Genomic DNA, 20,024 nt, shown 5'->3' on the forward strand with positions numbered 1-20,024 from the left:
TTCACATCTGGAAGCAAAGCCAACATATTGCTCTCTTTAAGGCATTTTATTGAGCAAGGCTTCTGGTTTTCTGCCTATTCACACTGCTAAGCTTCCCCCTTGACCCTCTGTATGCATATCCTTCTTCAAATCCCCAAAGAAATTATTTAAAGTACATCTTATATGAATGTTAAATCCTTTTTCCAAGAAATGTAAATGGCATTTTTATAACACATTTTCCATTCACTTTCCATGACAAAATTAACTTGGACTTTATATAGTGCCAAAAAAGACATAAATTCCCAAAGCAGGACTAAAACAGAGTTATGTGCCAACATATGGCATCATAGTCTGGAAATTCTATATTTAATTGTCATCTAAATTAATTTTATTTTACCTCTGCAGTTACCTTGGTTTTGACCTTAATATTGTTTAGCTGCTTAGAACTGCAGCTCTGTTAATTTCTAACACTGCAGTTATGTCCTCTGCACTGAGTACTTGGAACTTAATGTCCAAGCTTAACAGGCTTCCCAAAATGAAATATTTCTCTCCTCTTTGAGGCCTTGAATAGATTTATCCAGGAGATATTGGGCCAGTAGCAGAACTGGACACCTGACAAAGATTTCTGAGTCTGTCACTCTAAGACCTCACTGTGTTTGAAATTCAGAATTTCTGCTCTTTACTGAGTGCTCTGTTTAGCAAGGCAGTCCCTCTTGCTCTCACACACATACACACATACTGTTTTAAAGTTACACTGGAATATATTTTATTTCAGGTTTGTAGAACATCACCAGAAAACATCCTTTACTTGTGTGCCAGAGGAAATTGATAGCCTCCAGTTAGGGCATATTCCCAGGTAGAGCTGAAGAGTGCCAGATAACCTCATGACATTTCAGATCCATATTTTATCTATTACTAGAATATTCAGTAAAAGTGGTGAGGTAGGAGAAACAGTGAACAAAACCTATAGCAGTTGCAATGTTACAATAAGATTGATTGGTCAATAATATTCAGTGTGTCTGGTTTCACTGTCTTCTTTATGTTACCACTTTATGTTGCTGCTTTTGTTTATGCTACCACTTACATACCCCATGTGACAATAAAGACAATTTATTACAGTGTGAATGAAGGCACATAAGAATTTTTTCTTAATATTGCACTGGAAAACAGCAGAATTGAGTAAATACAGATTGACTTTTGGAAAAAAACACTAATCATGCCAAAACTGGGAGGGCATCTGTGCTGTGAATATGCATGGGTTGGGACACTCATAAACAAATCTGCTGAGGAGCATCTTTCATCACAGCAGTTTTCATCACATGCTCAATCAGGATGACTGCTATCTGAGAATAAAATTCATTACATTGCCTGTTCTGAATGAAAGTTTTAGGCATCATTTTTTCTCAGATGTCATACAACAATGCAAATAATTCTGTTTTTCATGAAGAATTTCTCTTTAGAAAACCTGATTGTTTTTTGGTTTGTTGGTTGGTGTGGTTTTTTTTTTCTTTTGCTACATTTAATTTTTACATTACTTGTAGTGAGACAAGGCCCTGAGCTTTTTTTTACTTGTAGTCTTACAGTCATAAAATAGCTTAGGATGGAAGGGACCTCTGGAGGTTGTCTGGAGCAATATCCTTTCCAAAGTCATTGAAGTTAGACCAGACTATCCCACCTCCTGCCTGTCAAAGGGTTTCAGCATCTGAACTACTTAGTAGCCCTTTGCCCCTTCTCTGTTTTGTCCTGGTCTCTCAGTATCTACTGGGAAAATCAATGCTGGACAGGGTATTCCAGGTGTGGCCTGAAGAGTGTTACATGAAGGTGAATAATCCTCCCTTGATCTGCCTGCTCGTTCCTTGTTCATGCAGCTCTGTGTGCAGCTCTTCCATTCCCCAGCAGCACACTGCTGTCCTATCCTAAACCTGTCATCCTTCAGGGTTTCCTAGATTCCTTTCTTCAAAGCTCCTTTCCAGCCAGATAACCTCCAGAATGCACAGCTGCATAGGGCTGATCCATACCAAGGGCAGCACTTGGCATTTGTTTTTGATGAACAGCACAAGGTTTTGGTTTGTCAGTTTTTGAATTTCTGAGAGTTCTGCTCTCCATTGTGTTGACCATGGTATTCTTTTTGGTGCCCTCTCCACCTTGCCTAGGTTGTGTTCTGTTCTTACACCCAAGTAGTTCTTAAAATCTCAAAAGCATTGTGCTCCGTATTAGCTCTTAAGCCCAGTCACAAGTGGTGAGTCACCACCTGGACATCAAATTGCTGATCACTACACTTTGAGTCTCAGATAATTTTCTACCCACCTGGTTCATATGTCTGCAGTTTAGCTATTAGGATATTACTGAAAAACAAGTTAAAATCTTTTTAAGCTTCAGCTAACTGATGTCCACTGCTCTCCCCTTGTTCACAGAACCATCTGTATAAAGGCTATCAGGTTAGCCAGACATTATTTGTCCTTGGAAAGTTCATGCTGGCTGTTCTTGTTCACCAAACTCTTCCTCTTGCTCTCAATTCAGTGAGAGCTAGCTTTCTACTAAATGAATGTCTACAGTGTGATCTGTCAGTTGAAGACTTCAGGTAAAGATTACCCTCTAATTAGGTAATTTCTCTGTCTTGGGCTAATCTAGGTGGGAATCAGGAGTTCTGTGTGAGAAAACTCACAGGACACAACCGCAGAAGCTGCTTTACCAGAGGAAGGTATGAGATACATAAGACTACTACATATTATCTAACCAGAATGAATTTATTTTGCTTATGATGTAAATAAATATGTAAGGTCAGGGACATTTGAAAATATGACCCATAAAGCCATTTGCTGCTGGATTTAATGTTCAAAAAGCAAAAATGAAAGAAGAAACTTGCCAGGGCAAATATATTTACCTATTCAGATCCACTTATGTGCAAATTTTCAAACTGCAAAACAAAGCTTGAAGACTTTTCTGAAGGAAAGTCATGATCAATGGGACCTGAGCAGACTGAGGAAGTTCAGCTTTGTTCTGATAACTGCTGTGAAAAGTGCTCTTCCAACAGTGGCCAGGCTGGAAACACTTTAAAGATATCAGTAGTGTAGATTGGCTGCAAATCAAACCATTTTGTCGCTCATTACCTTTACTAAATCACTGAGATATGTGCTAAGTAAATCTGCTGCTAGCAGTAAATGATTTATGAGGCAGAGGGAAGAAGGCTAATAAGACTAAATCCCCCTTAGTACAACTGCATGTTATAATCTGTCATCACAAAGTGGACGAGAAGCTCTGCAAGCCCTTCCCTAATCAGCACTGAAACCATGCCCAGACCTGTCTGACACACAACTTTAGGCATCTTTCTTGTCTTTTGTCATGAAGAAAACAGATTTTTTTCTAATGATTTTTATTTCTTCATGCAGGTAATTTGTAGTCATTGATAATTTTTGTTCTCTCTCTTTCAGAATAAGCCCTAATTTAAGACTAATACATCTGATATTTTATATATTTTCATGGTCTCAATCTATTTGAACCTCTCTGCAATATGCCATACTCTGCAGTGGAATTCATGATAAAATATAAATGCATTACATGTGTAAAGGTTACAAGGTTTGCTCAGGTTAACAGCTGAATGAAATAGAAAAGGTCTAACTGTTGACTTTCTGCAGCTTTCATCCTTCCTCCAATTTTATGTTCCTTCTGAAGATGAAGAGTTAGAAAATGTTTAAACATTTTGCTACGTGATTGTATTTTTCCCCTTGGCAAAAGAGAAGAGTACTAAGCTTGTTGGAAAAAAAAGCTGCAGTCTGACAAAAGCTGCTCACATAGCTGGCAAATACTGTTACTTTACTGCTGGGGAAGGTATGAATTCAGTTCCTTTTATTGTTATGTAATTGGAAAGAGGTTGGTGTGACAGGAAATGTGGAAGCTCTGTGTTATAGATGCATGGGATGTTTTAATTCAATGTGATTGTCTTTATATATCATTATGAAACTTGATTTGATGGTATAGGTTACCAAGGTCAGTTTAGGAGGCCCTAGATTTATTCAAGTTATTTATATTGCCAAATCATTTGGGCATATATATTATCTTTAGATGCACTGAAGCCATGGTTTAACCATGTTTTTTATAGCCAGAAAATCTGAGAATTCAGTATGGGATTGAGCTAAATATTTACAAATCCAAGACAGAACTTTGGTAGACCTGAATTATCTCCTGAAATACCACCCAGTCCCCCTCTGTTCAGTGGACATCCAACAGTACCAGGACCCAACTTCACACAGTGCTTCCTTTTCCAACTTGACCCTTCCCAAAGAGTCTCCAGTGCTGTTCTTGAGCCTGTGTGTGGATCTCCCACAATGGACAGGAAGGCGCCTAAAGGAGATTCAAAATACAGTATGAGGGCAGTTGTCCCACCTGTGCCCTTGTGAAGAGTGAGAGGAAAAATCCATGAGCCTTAGGCAGGCACATTCAACATGAAGCAGGAGTGAGAAAATGAGTTTTGCTGCTTCACAAGCTGGCTTCTATAACATCCCATGGCTACTGAATTCAGCAGAAATTACAGGAGTGGTTCCCCTGATTAGGTAGAGGTGAGTGAGATGGTGTGAAATCTCCCCAGGCTGGGAAGGCAATTGAATCAGGCTTCTCCTGTTCCCCAGGAACTATGATGACCCTGCTATCACATGAAGCAAAGGCTATTTCTGACTACTCACCAAAACAGTTGCACATCCCATTAAGTCACATGAAAGAACAATAGATAAAAATAGAATAGAAAAATCCTCCTTCACAAGAGGATATGGGGCAGCAGCCCCCATGTGTCTGAACATGAAGCCTCTGCCAGTTGTGTCAGGCAAAGGGCAGGGGTGGCACTGGCACTGGACCCCTGTGCTCAGTGGTTCCTGGTGTCCATCCTGGCAGAGCTGGGCTCAGTGTGCAGAGATCACGTTTCCAAATCTTCCAGCTTCGCCTGTGCCTGGCAGCACGTGGGCACCTCATAGACCTGCTGGTCATAGCACTTAAAAGCTACCCCACCTATTTATTTCTTTTGCTTAACTGGACAAAGCCTTTATGACCTCTGAGAACCTAAATTGCTCCATCCAGTAAATAGCTGTTCATGTGAGAACATTAGGACTTTTAATTATAAATCCAAACTGCCACAGGTTAATGGTACCACACAGAGAGATGAGGAAGCTTTGATGATTTTTGTGCTTGCTTCATACATAGGGATAATCATGATTCAGCAGGTGGTGGTGTCAAAGACTCATTTACATGAACTTCAATATATTAAATATCCTTTCTTTTAATTTTCCCGAAGATTATCTGAGATGTTGCTTGTTTTTCTTTCTTCTGTAAAGCTGTGTTTGCTCTTTGCCCATTAAGAGGCATGTCCATTTGTTTGGGGCATGTCCATACAGAGATACAAACATCCTTGATTTAAATGTTAGTCAGTAAAAACCAGGTAAAAACTTGAGACTTTTCTCATGAAGGACCAGGAAATGTAGTTACATTAGAATATTGTCTGACCTGATGACAGTTTTTTAATATTGTGACCATGGGTATAAGCAATGAATAACAATTACTGCAGGTGAAAGCAATCCTTGTTGCAAGAAATTTAAATTGGAGACTATTAAGTACTTTATACCTCTGCTAAATTACTCCTTGCAATTCTTTGTAACAAAAAAAGCAGAATACTGTTTTTAAAACATGTGTATTATAATTTTTCTAAACAGACAATGGTGGTGTGTTATAAAAAAAATAATAAAATAAAGTAAGATATAATATTACTTTATTTTATAATAATTATTATTATTTTATAATAATAATAAAAATAAGTTAGTAATGGAAAATTTGAAGACAGAACTATGGCACTCAAAAAATTTCAGATAATGCGGAAAAAAGAAAAAAGAAGTGAGGATGTGAGGTGTCAATGAACTCCTTGCTATCACCATTACTTTTCTTGCTGTGTCTGACAAATAAAATACAGAGTAAGTGGCTGTCTGTGAACCACTGAATATGATCCAGTCCCTCCTAACTAATGCAGCTGAGTTGGCGCTGACATTCTGTCAGCCCTAACACAGATGTGGCAACACATCTCCCAGGTCATGAGATGGCTTACAGATAGCAAGATTATTTTTGAGGGATAGAATTTTTATATCATTATTCCTTTTTTTCTCACCCATGGCCTCACAAGATTGACTCCAGATGCTGAGACACATTTTTCTTTTTATGGGTAAACCCTGTGACAGTGAGTTTTGTGTAGAGACAGGGGCCAGGTGAAACAACGATGATTAACCTTTCTATACTTTGGGCTAATTTACTAATGCAAACAACCACCATCTGAAAACACAGCGATTATAGTCCCGACCACACAAAAAAAAATCAAATACTTATGAATTTGGAATATTTTTATTTGTTTTGTTCAGTGAAAAGCATGGTGATCATCCTCCATGGGCAGGGGTCTGGAGTTTTCCTGCTGTCCTCAGCCTCCTAGGCAGAGTGAGGGAAGGTAAGGGAGATGTGCTCCAAGTCTGTGCTTCTTGTAGAGCCTGGGAAAGGGAAAGGTCTGAGTCACTGACACAAATCTTGGGTGGGACAAAATGGTGGAAAAGGAGAAGAAAAGAGGAGACCACCAGCTTGGCTGAGAGAGGTACACACATAAATCTGAAACCAGGATAAATGTTAGGATCGCTCAGTTTAAATTAGAAGCAAACCAAGAGTGAGTGAAAGGAAGAGGGCATGATGCATCGTGGATGAGGCCATGCACTGACAGAGGTGGTGATGACTCAGCTAAGTGCATGACTCAGGTGCTGGGAACTCTGACATCGACTCTTCACCACGATTCTGGGCGAGTCTCAGCTTTTCTCTGAGTTGTGTCTGACCTCTGAGTAAGCAGATTGAATTCCCACCATGTTCAATGCAGTTTTCTTGTTTTCAGATGTTGGCTTCATCTGTCACAGAATGCTTGTCTGTTAATGTTGATGCTTAATCTCTAGTTTGTTTGAAGAGATGCCAAAATATCTCCTTCTATTCTCCTTACAGATTTTAATGGAAATTTCTGGAAATGCCAAGTCTGGAAGGGAGTAAGAGGGAATTGTGCAAATAAATGTCACTATCAGAACAAGCTACAGGACTCTTAATCCTTGTTAAGATCACTGATCCTGTTTTGGTATATACTGAGCATCAGTTTCCTACTCTGAAGTGCCTCAGGAACTGAACAGCTCTGTCAATCAGACCACACACTCCCCTTCTGGGATGTTAAGAGGTTATTATAGTCCACTGTATAGTCTCAGATCAGCCAGCTGTTCTGTTTTAATTAGTTAGTTCCCTTGAACACAGAAAACAATTTTCTTTTGGTTTATTTTTTGGCTGACTTTCCTGCCTTCTAATGATAAACCACAATTTTATTTTTCTCCTTCCAAATAACTCTTTCCCATATGAGGATTATTCTTCTTACACATATTACCCTTAGATTTCTGAATCTATTTGGATGTCCAAGACAGCACTGACCCCAGCAGAAACCTAAATTTATGTATGCATGACAGAGCTCACCAGTGGGACTGTTCACTGAATTGCTGGGATAGTGATGTGCTGCTATCTCACTCTTCAAAACCAACATTTATTTGCCTGTGCCAATCAGAGCATTTCCATCTAATTAATTCCTTTCTGTAACTGGAAATTAAGAAAGAAACAAAACGCTCTATCTGTCCATCTCTATATCTGTATCTTATAGCTTTTGGGACTTAAATGTCATTAGCTGTGGTGGCTATGGCTCCTGGCATGTGGCTCTGTCTGGTGTGTGACTATTCAGGCAGTTGTGAACATAACCAGGTATCCTCCAGTCCTCCATCCTCAAATATATGATTAGCTCAAATTAGTTTTTTGTTGTTCATGGCGGTGGTAGTTTGTTGTTGTTATTTTTTTTTTAAGAGCATATTATATCCTAACTATTAGAAAAAAGTAAACTACTAGTTTTCTGCACTTAACTGATTTACATAGAAATACTTCCCAATCCAGGGTGCAATTCCACCGACATCTGAACTTGTCTGTTGCACAAGTCAGAGCAAACATATTACCTTGTGAAAATGGAGATTAAGCCAAAAAAATAAACTAAAAAAATAAATCAAATAAACTCAAACTTTAACAAGTTAGTGTGCTTTCCACAGTATCAGAACAGCTAAGCAAGCTGACTGTATTCCCAGAAACTAGGTTCACATAGTTATAAGAATGCCACAACAGAGGTGACTAAGTGCTATCTCAGTGTGTGAACACCACACAATAGTAATTCCCAAACTGACCATCAGGGAAAAAGGATATCGAAAAAGAGAGACTTGACAAAATAGGAAAGCATGCAAGGAAAGCAGTGAACTGACATGTTTGAGTCAATGAAATACCAAACATAGCTGACTACAATGCCCAAGAGACTATCAGGAGTCTGGACAGTTCTAGTGACTCACTCTGCATGCGTAGATGATTGGCCTAGGTAAAGCCTAACATTAATGTCTCTCTGTCTTTTTTTCTAACATTAAGATTTGCTATTTTTCATTGCCTTCTCTCTCCCTTTAGCACTCGGTACAAGTACAAAATCCTAAAGGTAGTAACAGCTAATCTTTTATATTTGTGCTTATTCAATAAACTTCCTAATTTACATGGACATTAGAATATGCAATATTAATATGAACTGAAATGCTGTTCTTTCAAAGAATTTGGGCTATCACACATTAAAATAGACAGTGAGTATCTATTGAAATAGATAATGAAGATTTCACTTTAAAAATGAGTCTCTCCTCACAAGTTTGATAAAAACACCGAAATTTGGTTGAGACTGTGTCAGATGTGCAGTTCTTATTTGTTTACAATGAATAAGCACTTCTTGGAAAGCTTCAAAGAGAACAGTGTTTCTAAGATGTATACACTAATTCACAGCTTTTTGACAATCAGCACATTAAAGCACATTAAACTTACTGGTTTTACACAGGTTAATTTGAAACCACAGAAGTCTTGGAATTTTTGTCTGACTTTATAACTGAAACTTGGACTTTTTTCAATCAGTTTCACATTTTCAATTAGAAAAACAGCTGGACTGCTGTGGAAAAAGCACTACATATACTTGTGGATGATGCAGTGTTGCATGAAATGACAACGTAAATGTAATACTTTTTTCTTCTTAGGCCACCTGTAAGAAGACCAAATTGTTTCCAGAGATTGTATCTAAACATTTTCATGTTACATGTATTATTTGGTTCCTGTTGCAAATAATTTTATGCTTCAGAAAATATATTTTTTACTTGCATACCAAAACATGCCAGTACCTCAGAGAGAGAAAGAGAAACAGGTGAGATTTTCCAATGTATAGAAAATTCGGCCCTAGCTCTTCCACTGCAGTCTGCAAAAGCCCTAACATCCCCTTGAGATCCAGGGACAAAGATGTGAGACAATCCTGAATATGCTAAAAATTCCACCCAGCTCATTTCTGGTTCTGACAAAGAGACAGCATCCCCTTGTATTGATGGAAAGAGTGAAGAGGTCAACGGAACGTGACGTTTATTTGTACAGATGTTTTAGGTGCATAAAAATCCTACTGTCACACAGTGATATTTACTCATTTTATTTTACCTTGTAACATTATCTATTAAAATTTGATTGAAAGCTATTTTTCTCTATAAGGACATACTCCATGACATTTTTTTTTTTGCTGGTAATCATTCAAGATAGTGATTCACCTCTCCAGATGACCTGAGTGCAGTGTCTTTTGCAAGTATTTCTGCTCTTCAGATAATTACCTTAGTGCTTAGATGTAAATCAGGAAAAAACCACAAGAAGAAAAAAAATCAGCCAACCAGTAGTACTCATCTAATATAAGTCTGAAGGACTTTTGATAGTTTTCAGGAGCCATTTGAACAGCTCAAAGACAACTCCAGTAACAAAGTTCTTGGATTGAATGCATTAGTCTGAAACAGCCTACATGCTTTTCCCACTGTGTTTAATTAGAAAGAACTTTGAGGATAAAAAGAGTGACATATGCACTCACAGCCAGAAGTAGACCTTGAATTTGGCCAGCCACAACACCCATCATGACAGAGCAGAGTCAGCCCTCCAAAATTTGTGCTGACTAAGAAGAGAAGGAATGGCACTTGTAGGCATAAAATGAATCACACAACCCTGACAGAAGGCATGGGTGATCATAAAACAAACTGCAGAAAGGTCTCCAGAAAGTCTTAACTGTAGAGCCCTTTCTTCTCTCAGGTTTCTTTATCTTCTCCTACTGAAGCTACTACCAAGAATAATTTTCTGGCCTTTACTCCCTGTACATAAACATGTCCGAAGTGCATTTCCATAGTAGTGTCCATTTTGTCTGTCTCCTTGGATTTGACCTAGGAACTCCTGGAAGACAAAGTGGTCCAGGACAAGGACACCTCAAAAGTTTTGGAAGTGATTAAATAGCACAAGAAACAAAGGCCAGTGTTCAGGTCACTTTCTGGACCTCTCTAAATTATTATTACAAATATCTTAGTATGTCCTGTAGATGATATGGAGCCATGTCAGAACATTCCACAATAGCGAAGGATATGTCCACAACAGTTTTTATGGTTTCTTAGTTGAAACATTATTAAAGTTAGAGTCAAAATCAGAAATTAGTGAATCCAAAATTTCAACTAAAAAGCAAAGAAAAATCCCTCAAACTGAAACTGGATTTGAATGCTATTTAAATTTTTTAAAGTTCAAAGCCTGAGAATCAATTTGCATTCCACAAATTCTTTTCCTTTGTCCTCTCACGTTGTGAGGAAGTACAAGGGTTGGAGAAAGGAGGCCAATAAGAATTTACATAAAGATTAAAGATGTCTACCTGGAACAAAATGGATCTGTTGAGTGAATATTCTCAGTGGATCACTGCAGTTATGGTTAATTACACAGTGAAAAATTCAACTTTGTGAAAGTCCTGTGTGTTCCTGTCCATAAGATATGCAGTCCTTGTGTGCACTCCTTGGAAAATTTTGCCACTGCAAGTGTGAGAGAGTCTCCCCTTGCAATGTCTATTTCTCTTTTTTTAAAATCTCTGTTTTCTGTGGGAAAAATTTCAATTTTCAAAAGAACAGCGAGTAGTCAACCTCATGCAAGCTTTTGATTTGTAGCATCTCTCAAAAACCAGGCTACATCATGCCATACACTAGACTGTGAATTTCCTTGTTCTTATTCTTGATATTTGAGAGTTCTTTTTGGCACAACTTTATATTGGGACTATTGATGGTTAATATTCTACCACTTCTGAACCCAACAAGAGACATCATTTATTTGTAAGATGTTTTGTATTATTTGGCTTGGTAATTTATTAGTCAGCTTACTGTAGGCTTCAGCATTATGTAAGTGCCATAAAGTTTAATTGGGTGCTATTTCCTGTACACTTTCTCATGCTTGTTTGTGAAAGGAAGTTTTATCTCCTGCTAAGTGCAGAAACATCCCTTGATCAGGTAGACTGCACAGAAAACTGCAGGTAAGCAGACTGCAGACCCAAAAATTATAATTTGTCTTGGTTTTCACCTGTATGTACTACCATAAGTTATTTTGTGTTATGTTTTTTTGCTTTCTAGAAGTTGAAAATAATAATATGTAAATAGCAAGAAACTAAAAATGTACTATTTTACAATCATGATTGAGACATATTGTAATTACAGTATAAATCAGGACCTCCTACACTGAATTCAGTTACAGTGGAGTTAAATACCCAAATGGAGACACAGGAACCTTCATTGACTTGCACAGTTTTAACAGTGCAAAAGCAGTGTGAAACAGGTTTGAATAAAGATTTGCCAGTAACTAAAGGTGCTGCCACATGTGGAGCAACAGGTTATCTTTCAAAAAATTAGCAATTATGAAGGATGACTTGGATTCTAAATGGAGCTAAATCTGCGCATGTTGTCACTTGAATATGTTTGGCTTTCCAAAGGTACCTGGGATAACGCAGGTAAAACCTTTTCAGGTGAACAGAGATTTTGTCTCACGGGTGATAATAAATTTTGCACAGGAGAAGGCAGAGTGATGTAGTTAGACACAGCTAGACAGAGTAACTGAGTCATTGTGTTCCCACCCTGCACTGTGAATTAAGATCTAGAACAGCAAAAATCCCCTTGACATATTTTATATATCTGAAGACTTGTGTGTCTGTGCTGCATCCATCCATTCATCCATCCATCCGTCCATCCATCCATCCATCCATCCATCCATCCATCCAGGCAGTTTCTGGCCTCACAGCTGCCAAAAAGTCAAATCTACTTTATCTTCCTTGTGGTTAGAGGAAATACCTTCTCTGTTTGGGTTTCAAAAGGTCAGCTGTCCAGTGAGAGGGAACAGTCTTCTTGACCCTGCCACCTCTGGTATGACCCTGGCTGCTCTTCCACTGCTGTCATTATTCCTGATGTCTCAAAGGAGCAATAGGCAACTTGTAAAACAGTCTGCTGGCCTCAAGCTTCTTGGAGTGGGAAAGGGTGAAGGGGCATGTTCATCAGGGCTGCAAAGGACTGACAAACAATTCCAGATATCTCACTGACAGGAAAAAATATATTTATGGACAATAAGTCTGTGTCTTGGATAATGCATCAACCCTTTTCCTGATACGTATTCCCAGCACTGCTCACTTCAGTTCTAGGTTATGATTTCTTTACAGTAACTCCATGTTCAATGATTTATTTTCATGAAATGCTCAGGGAATTCCTCAAGAAAATAAATATTTCACAGTCAGTGTGGAACCTGCTGTGAGTCTTTTGGTCTGAAAGTTCAAACATTGCTTATAACTGACCAAAGCAGTATGGGAAGAAAAAAGTGAATAGTGAAAATTATTAGCTGTCATACTCCATCAGGCTGAGAAGACTCATGTTTACAGTGATTCTCACTGTTCACACCTCTAAACCTGGCATGAAATCTGGGGTAAGAAGGGATTATGTGCTCAGGTTGTAGGAGGCTGCTAAAGTTGCTTCTACATGCTTCTATGTTTGTTCATGTAGAAAATAAACAGGATTTAATCTACAATGTAGAAACATCTGATAAATTCTCTGAGGTGTGGTAGCAAAATAAAGATCGATTGTTTCCACCACATTTTTATAGCAAAATATCTGTGATTTAGGGGAAAAAACACCCAGTAGTACAAAATGATAGATTGTTGATGTCTTATAACATTTTGAAGAATTTATCCTGATCTCAGTGGTTATTTTGTCTTTACAGCTGATCCTGGGCTGGAAGCAGTCCTACTTAGAGCAGGAGGTTGGACTAAATGTTCTGCAGAGTTTCCTGCCAAGAAACATTTCTACAACTGCAATTTTTTGTTCTCCCAAAACTGCTGAAAGCTATGCCTTGCTGTCTCATACCGGCTGTGCCAGCTTTCTTGGCTGTGAAGAGGAAATCAAACATTGACTCCCTACCCAACAGGCACTCAGGGAGGAGGAGAACGTTTACCCCGTGGTATGCAAATGTAAGGTGTCGGAGGACCGCTCTGTGACGCTGACTTTGCATTTGGAGGGGCTTTGTGTGAGGAAAATAGTTAGTCTGTTTCGTGCTCTGTACAAGGCCCTGTGATAAATATGATTGAACTATGTATTTGTTTCGGCAAAAGGTGATTTGTAACCTGAGAAGCTGCTGGGGCACTTCTTTCCAGCTGTCCTAAGTCCAGCCCACAGATGACATGAAATAAAGTGGAGGGGATCCTACTGTGTGGATTGAAGTGCAAGTCTGTGGGTGAAAACAAATCCAATTTTAAAGCAATGTCACTGTGGATTTTAGAGAGCTCCTTCAGGCCTCCTGGAGAGAGTGGATTGTGAAATGCAAGGGATGTTTCAATAAAGCTGGTGGTGCGGTTTGCCTGCAAAGATTATTCGAGACTTTGCTTAGAGCAAAGAGAATTTGAATGTTTCTTTCTCCATGGGATTTCTATTAGGAGAGGTGCCCTGGCTGGTGTCCAGGACCCTGGAAGTGGAAGCCTTGCTGCTTAGCTGTGCTGTCTCACCATGCTCGGCTCAGGTCTCTGGCCCAGGGGGCTCCTAAGGCTGGGCAGAGGCCAGAGCTACACAGGAAATCCAGAAGCAAGAGTGTGGTGCTGACAAGTATATTTCCAAGTATTCTATTTTGAAATGTTGAACCTTGTACACAGAACTCCGGCTCACCCACTCAGTTTTTCAAAGTGATTGAACAAATACACTGTGGTCCTGTTTGCCTTATCCCTTGCAGATAAATATTTTCTTGTGTCCACTGCTCCAGACAAAGGAAGGAGGTTTGGCTTTGCAGGGGACTGCCGAACAGGACAAGAGGGTGAGACAGGTGGTTCTTTTTGAGACTAATTCTCATTGTGCCCAACGAGGAAATTAAATGAACCTTCAGAGGACAAAAATTTTTTACTAGGTATGAGGAAACATTGTTCTAATAAATTCCAGGCTGTAAACCCCTCTTGACTCTGCCATTTCTCATGATGGTTGTTTATTGCTTTTTAGACTAAAGGGCAAGCTCTCACCATAAATATGTTCCTGGAGTCTTCTCAGCTAAAAGCAAGTTTCTCAGTGTAATTCTGTTTTAGTTCCCTCCTAAAGAAAGACCAGCCAGAAAGGTGATTACTCCCTACATTAAAAATTTCTGAAGAAATGTCTGTATTCCCACCTGGATTTTATTTTTTTTTACTAGAAACAGAGAACATTATCTTTGCATACAGAATGTCTATAGAAATTTCCTATGTCATTTTGCTCCCCTTCTCATTTTTCTATATTGCAACAGCATCCACAGGCCTTAACTGAGGAGAAGTCTCCATGGCACTAGACAGCATACAAACATAGAGGAAGATTCCAAAGACCTTGCAATCAAATAAAGCAATATTATGGTGCCTTTTCTTTAGCTGCAGGAGAAGAGACCTAGGACCCAATTAGATTAAGATCATTCTTAGCCCCAATCTATGAGATTACATTTGCAGTCTCTTCCTGACACTCTATCTCTTAGAGAGCACTTGCATTAAATAAACCATATTATGGATTATGAGACAATATCAACTATGTTAATTCAAGTGGAAAAAAAAATCAATATGAGAACTAAACAAAACATTTTGATTGTCTCTGCCTTTTGATAAATCCAGTTATTTGCTTAACCTTTTCTGTGTTTGAAGGCTGTTTTTTCAGGTTTTCCTCATGTAGATATACTTTCAAAGATATTAAAATTAACTGGAATCAACTGAAATGAGGTGGGGCCTGTTCTTGACTCTGATGGTGCAGAAATAATAGAGAATATTTTCAGAGTTATATGACTACTGTTTTGTCTACATCTGCATCTGACCTGGTATGAACAAAAGCAATCCAAGCAATACACTTTAAATGTGTCTCATAATCAAAATAGGCTAATAGAAAATGACTAGCTACTGAGATATTAGTGAGGAAGGGCACATACCGTACTTTACAGTATATTTACCTTTGAAGAAAAAAATCATAAAATCAATGATGCCTGCTGCTGGCACACAGACTATTCAGGATGGCACAGTATTAAGAATGAGTATTGTGTATGAATAAAAAAGAATTATCTATTTTACCCCAGAGGTCCCAATAAGAGAAAAATCTGTCATGTGTAAGTGAAGAGGAAGAGGTGTCATAGAGGCATTTTTATTTCATACATCCAGCAAAACTAAAATACACAAGAAACAAAGTGTAGCAAAACAAAATATGCACTGAAGATGTCAAATGTACTTCCAGTTACCAGTTCGGACCTTAGAATCTTTGTTCATAAACATTCCAGGTATTAGCAACCTTTTCCATCAATTAGCAAGAAGTGGGTTAAGGGTGTTATAAAGACACATTCTAAACTTGATACGTGTGAGTTAATAATGCAAGAGAACTGTGTTATCCCAAAAACTTAAGACAAAGAATGAACCCTGCCTCTCCCTAATCCTTCTCAAATGGAAATGGAGGCTTTCAAGTTTCTGTTAAATTGCCAGAACTGTGAATAAGGGGGCTCATTTATTTTTAAAGGAGTTTAATTGAGCTTAACTTTTAGATTTTGCTTGCACGTTTAGAGACCCACCCGGTGCATAATCTGTGATCTCCTTCAGAGCTGATGGAGAGCCAACAGAGACATATTCTACTCACCCTGCACTATCTTCTGTTCCCATCTGCAGCCTCAATATTTACCTATGTGAGGTCCTCAGCTGGTCCTGTGACACAAATTGTCCCAATAATAGGACAATAGTAGGACAAACTGAATAGCCACAGTTGTTAGTCGGGGGTGGAAATTCTTTTTACAGCAACGTTGAAGACAGATGTCCAATGTTCCCATCCCACAATGACACAACCTGTGTGAACAATTGCAGTCCTATTACTGGGACTTTCAATATCTTCAGACAATTTTTAATTGCTCCTGTGCAAAGCAGACACCATTACATGCTCCAGCTGGAGCACATTATGGAGCAGATAGAGTCTGATGATGTTCATCCCAGGGTACTAAAAGGTCAGGACAACTTCATTATGGGATCTCCCTCCATTATTTTGTAATGGCCTTTAGAATTTAGGTAGCACACATTGACTGAAAGATGTCAAATGTTGCCCCTACTTTCAAGAAGGTTAAGAAGGAAAATCGTGGTAATTACAAGCCTGTCAGTCCCACTTTCTCTGCCTGGTAAAACTATACAGAGCGTTATTCTGGGAGTTACTGAAAAACTTGAGAGACAAGGCAGCCTTTTGGTCACAGCCAGCAAAGGTTCATGAGCAGGAGCTCCTACTTAACCAACTTAATTTTTCTGTTTTTATGACAAGGATCTGCATTTAGTCTAAAGTTAAATCAGTAGTTGTGAGGTTTTGGATTCAGAAAAACTATCTTTCCTATCTCGCTGTAGCCTTCTGGACAAACTGTCCTGCACATGGCTAGACATGTCCATAAAATGCTTTTAGAACAATAGGGTGATGGTTCTGGCTGAAAGTGTTACAGTAAGGGGGGTCACATCAGACCGATCAGTCACCAGTGCGTGCCCCAGGGCTCAGTGTTAAGGGCTGGTCCTCTTCAATGATTTTGTAAGTTATCTGGACAGAGAAGTCAAATGTACATTATTCAGTAACTTTGCTGACATTACTGTGGACTCCCTTGAAGGTAAAGAGGCCTTATAGAGAGTTACCAACCATATCAATTTCAGCAGGAGCAAGTGCAGTTTTCAGCACCACATTAGAGGACAGACATCAGACTTTTGGAGTATAACCAGAGGAGGGTCACCCAAATGGAGTAAGGAGTTGAGGGCAAGTCTAATGAGGAGAGGCTGAGTTCTAATGGAGAGTTGGCTTGTTCAGCTTTGAGAAGTCTGAGGAGAGACTTCCCAGCAGGGTACAACTTCCTCATGGGGAGCAGTGGAGGTGCTGGTCTCCTCTGCCTGGGGATGAGCTGCAGGACACAGCCAAGTGGAATGAAGCTGCACTGGAAAGTTCAGGTTAAGTATTAGGAAAAGGCTCTTCACTTGGAGGATTAGTCCCTGGAACAGCCTCCCCAGGGAAGTGATCGCAATATTAAGCCTGTCAGAATTCAAGGAGCATTCGGACAATGCTTCCAGTGAAACTCCTAACTTCGTCTAGTCCTGTGAGGAACAGGGAGTTGGACTTAATAATCTTAATGGCTCTCTTCCAGCTCAAGATACTCTGTAATTCTATCATTCTGCCTTTCTGTTTGGGAAGATCACAGCTCAGTGCCACCTACAAGAAAATCTTGGGGCAGTGATGGGCACAAAGTAGATTGGAGGAGGAAATCCCTCCCTGACCCCCAAAGAGACCCCCTTCAGTTTCACCCTGAAAGATGTGGGGGTGGCTGTCTTGGTCTCTGCTCTGTCCTGTCCTCACACCATCTCCTTGCAGATTTGCTAGTGTCCCCTGAGCTTCCTCCAGTGCTTCATAACATTTGCAGCTTCTTCCAGTGCTGCCCAAACTGGACAAACAGAAGGGACAAAGGCTAGGGAGGTGAAAAAGTGAGGGAAGGGACTACAGTTTACACTGTTGAAGCAGGGAAACATGGCACCCAAATATTTTTCTTATTCCTTGGCCAACAGAAGCTCATGTCTGTGATGTGTTATCTAGTGATATGCTGTGAGGCTTGGGGGGAAACCAGCTCTCAAAATGTCCTGCTAGATGAGTACACATCCTACTTCTACCATTCTCTCTGTGTCCCATTTCCAAAGCTGCATGCCCACAGATAGCTTGCTGGACTGTAGCTTGTATCTTGTCACAGATATCTCTGCCTTTGGATGATAAGGCTATTCTTGGAAAAAGTCAGGTGACTTTAGGTTTCTGTGTGTGGTTTTTGAACAGCTGGTTTAGATCTTGTTTTCATGATGTCCCCTGGAATTTCTGGAGTGGCATGACTCAGCAAATACTGCCCCTTTTTTCTTGCTTCTGCAAATAAAATAAAGCAAAATCAAGTTCCATCAGGGACTGAAATTTGTGCTAAAATCAGTAACAATTCTGAATCTCTTCCAGTTTTGCTATTGGCTTCAACTCCTAAAAAATGTTTTTAAAAAGGTGTATGAAAAATAGAGGATGATGTTGTCACTCAGATTACACTGGTGTAGGAAAAAATACTACTTATCATATTTTTTTTTTAAAGCAAATTTATTCTTCAGTTTAAAATTTTCTTTTTTACTAGAAATTATGCACACAATCAGAAGGATATTAATAACCTACATATCTACTTATGCTATTAAAGTACATGATGGATTTATTGTTGTGGAAGAGTCAGGTCTGTAGGTAAAAAGGGATTTGATTCATTTGCAGGAAGATGTATCAGTAAGCTTTAATTAATTAGGAAGTCAATGAATAGCTGTTCATTCACACACCATTTTTTTCAGTGTTTCTCTGATAACTAGCTGTCATAGGCATCTAGGTATAAACAACATATGGTAAACTGCAGCTTGAATTATTAAAAATTATAGGGAAATTCATCAATAGGAGCTATATTCATTTTGTACATGTGACCATGTGGTGTGAAAACACAAACAGTTGAATTATAATATATAAACTAGTTATTACTGTCTCAATCTATGTGTTTGGCATCCTGAGCTAAGTTCAATGTAAAAGGAAGAAGCCAAATCCAAAGCACCCCTAATTTAGATACAGTGTTCTTGGTGTAAAATCCAGTCTCCCAGATTCAAGACCTGATGTTTACAGCAAGAATGAGCTGCACCAGGACATCAGGACAAAGATCTGTGCATTGAAGAGGGAGCTGCCCAGAGCTGCCCAGCAGGAAGGTGCCAGGTCATCCCACCATGCTAAGCATCAACTCCAGTTGTTTAAAGTGGCTGTACAGTCCAAGGCCTTCCTCTCTGTGGGATGCAGACTGCAGCAGTATCTTCTGAGGAAATGCCTACAGGCATTCTTTGAAAACACAGCAGCAGGCCAGAAACACCTGCACCAATCTCTCCTGGAAATGGAGACTGCCGGAGGATATCCAGCCTGTCAGCATACCCACAGGGCTCCAGCCTGCTTTCCTGCACCTGAGAAGAACTGAGAAGAACTTCCAGCATCAGCCTCTGAGGCTGCCTTGGCCAGGCTATTTTCTGTGCTGGTGCTGCTGTGCTGCCGAGCAAACGGCTCATGGGTGCAGAAGGGAGGAACCAAGGGAGCCTCTGCAGGGAGGTGATGAATCCTACACATCCTCCAATTTAGCAAATCTGATTTTAAACAGATAGGTGTAACAAATAGGTACTGGTGCTGTTTTACAGCTGCCCCTTTTGGATTACAGCTACTGCAGCTACTGGCTTCAGCATGTAAAGTTTGCATGTAAAAAGCAAGGGCTCTTTAAGGGCTCTCACTGCTCAGATGAGAGGGACCTAAATTATACTTCTTTTGCCTTTTTTATATGACCTATTAGCATTAGGTCTTATTAAATGTATTCAGCACCCCATTCTCAGAGGCTGAATTGTGTTTACCAACTTATCTCGGTCTCAAAAAATAAGTGTTCTATTATTTGGAGAGAAGGGGGAATCATTTACATTTGGCTGTGAAAGCAAAATTAAAATATCTTTTTATTTTTTGCTGATGCTGCAAAATTAGAGTAAATTTCACTAGCATTCCTTCTCTACACAAAAATGCACGTTT

The 20,024-nt window shown here is 39.3% G+C and overlaps 1 long non-coding RNA gene across 1 annotated transcript in view; it reads left to right on the forward strand.

Annotated features, from left to right (window-relative positions):
- LOC147648545 (uncharacterized) overlaps positions 1 to 15,142 on the forward strand; it is a 58,573-nt gene extending 43,431 nt beyond the window's left edge. The window contains exon 3 of the long non-coding RNA XR_015281214.1: positions 13,159 to 15,142. This is a non-coding gene — a long non-coding RNA (uncharacterized LOC147648545). The remainder of the gene's footprint in view (positions 1 to 13,158) is intronic.
- The last annotated feature ends 4,882 nt before the right edge of the window (positions 15,143 to 20,024 follow it).

This window comes from Cyanistes caeruleus, chromosome Z (genome assembly GCF_971803275.1).
Source record: "Cyanistes caeruleus chromosome Z, bCyaCae1.hap1.1, whole genome shotgun sequence".
NCBI classification, from domain to species: domain Eukaryota; kingdom Metazoa; phylum Chordata; class Aves; order Passeriformes; family Paridae; genus Cyanistes; species Cyanistes caeruleus.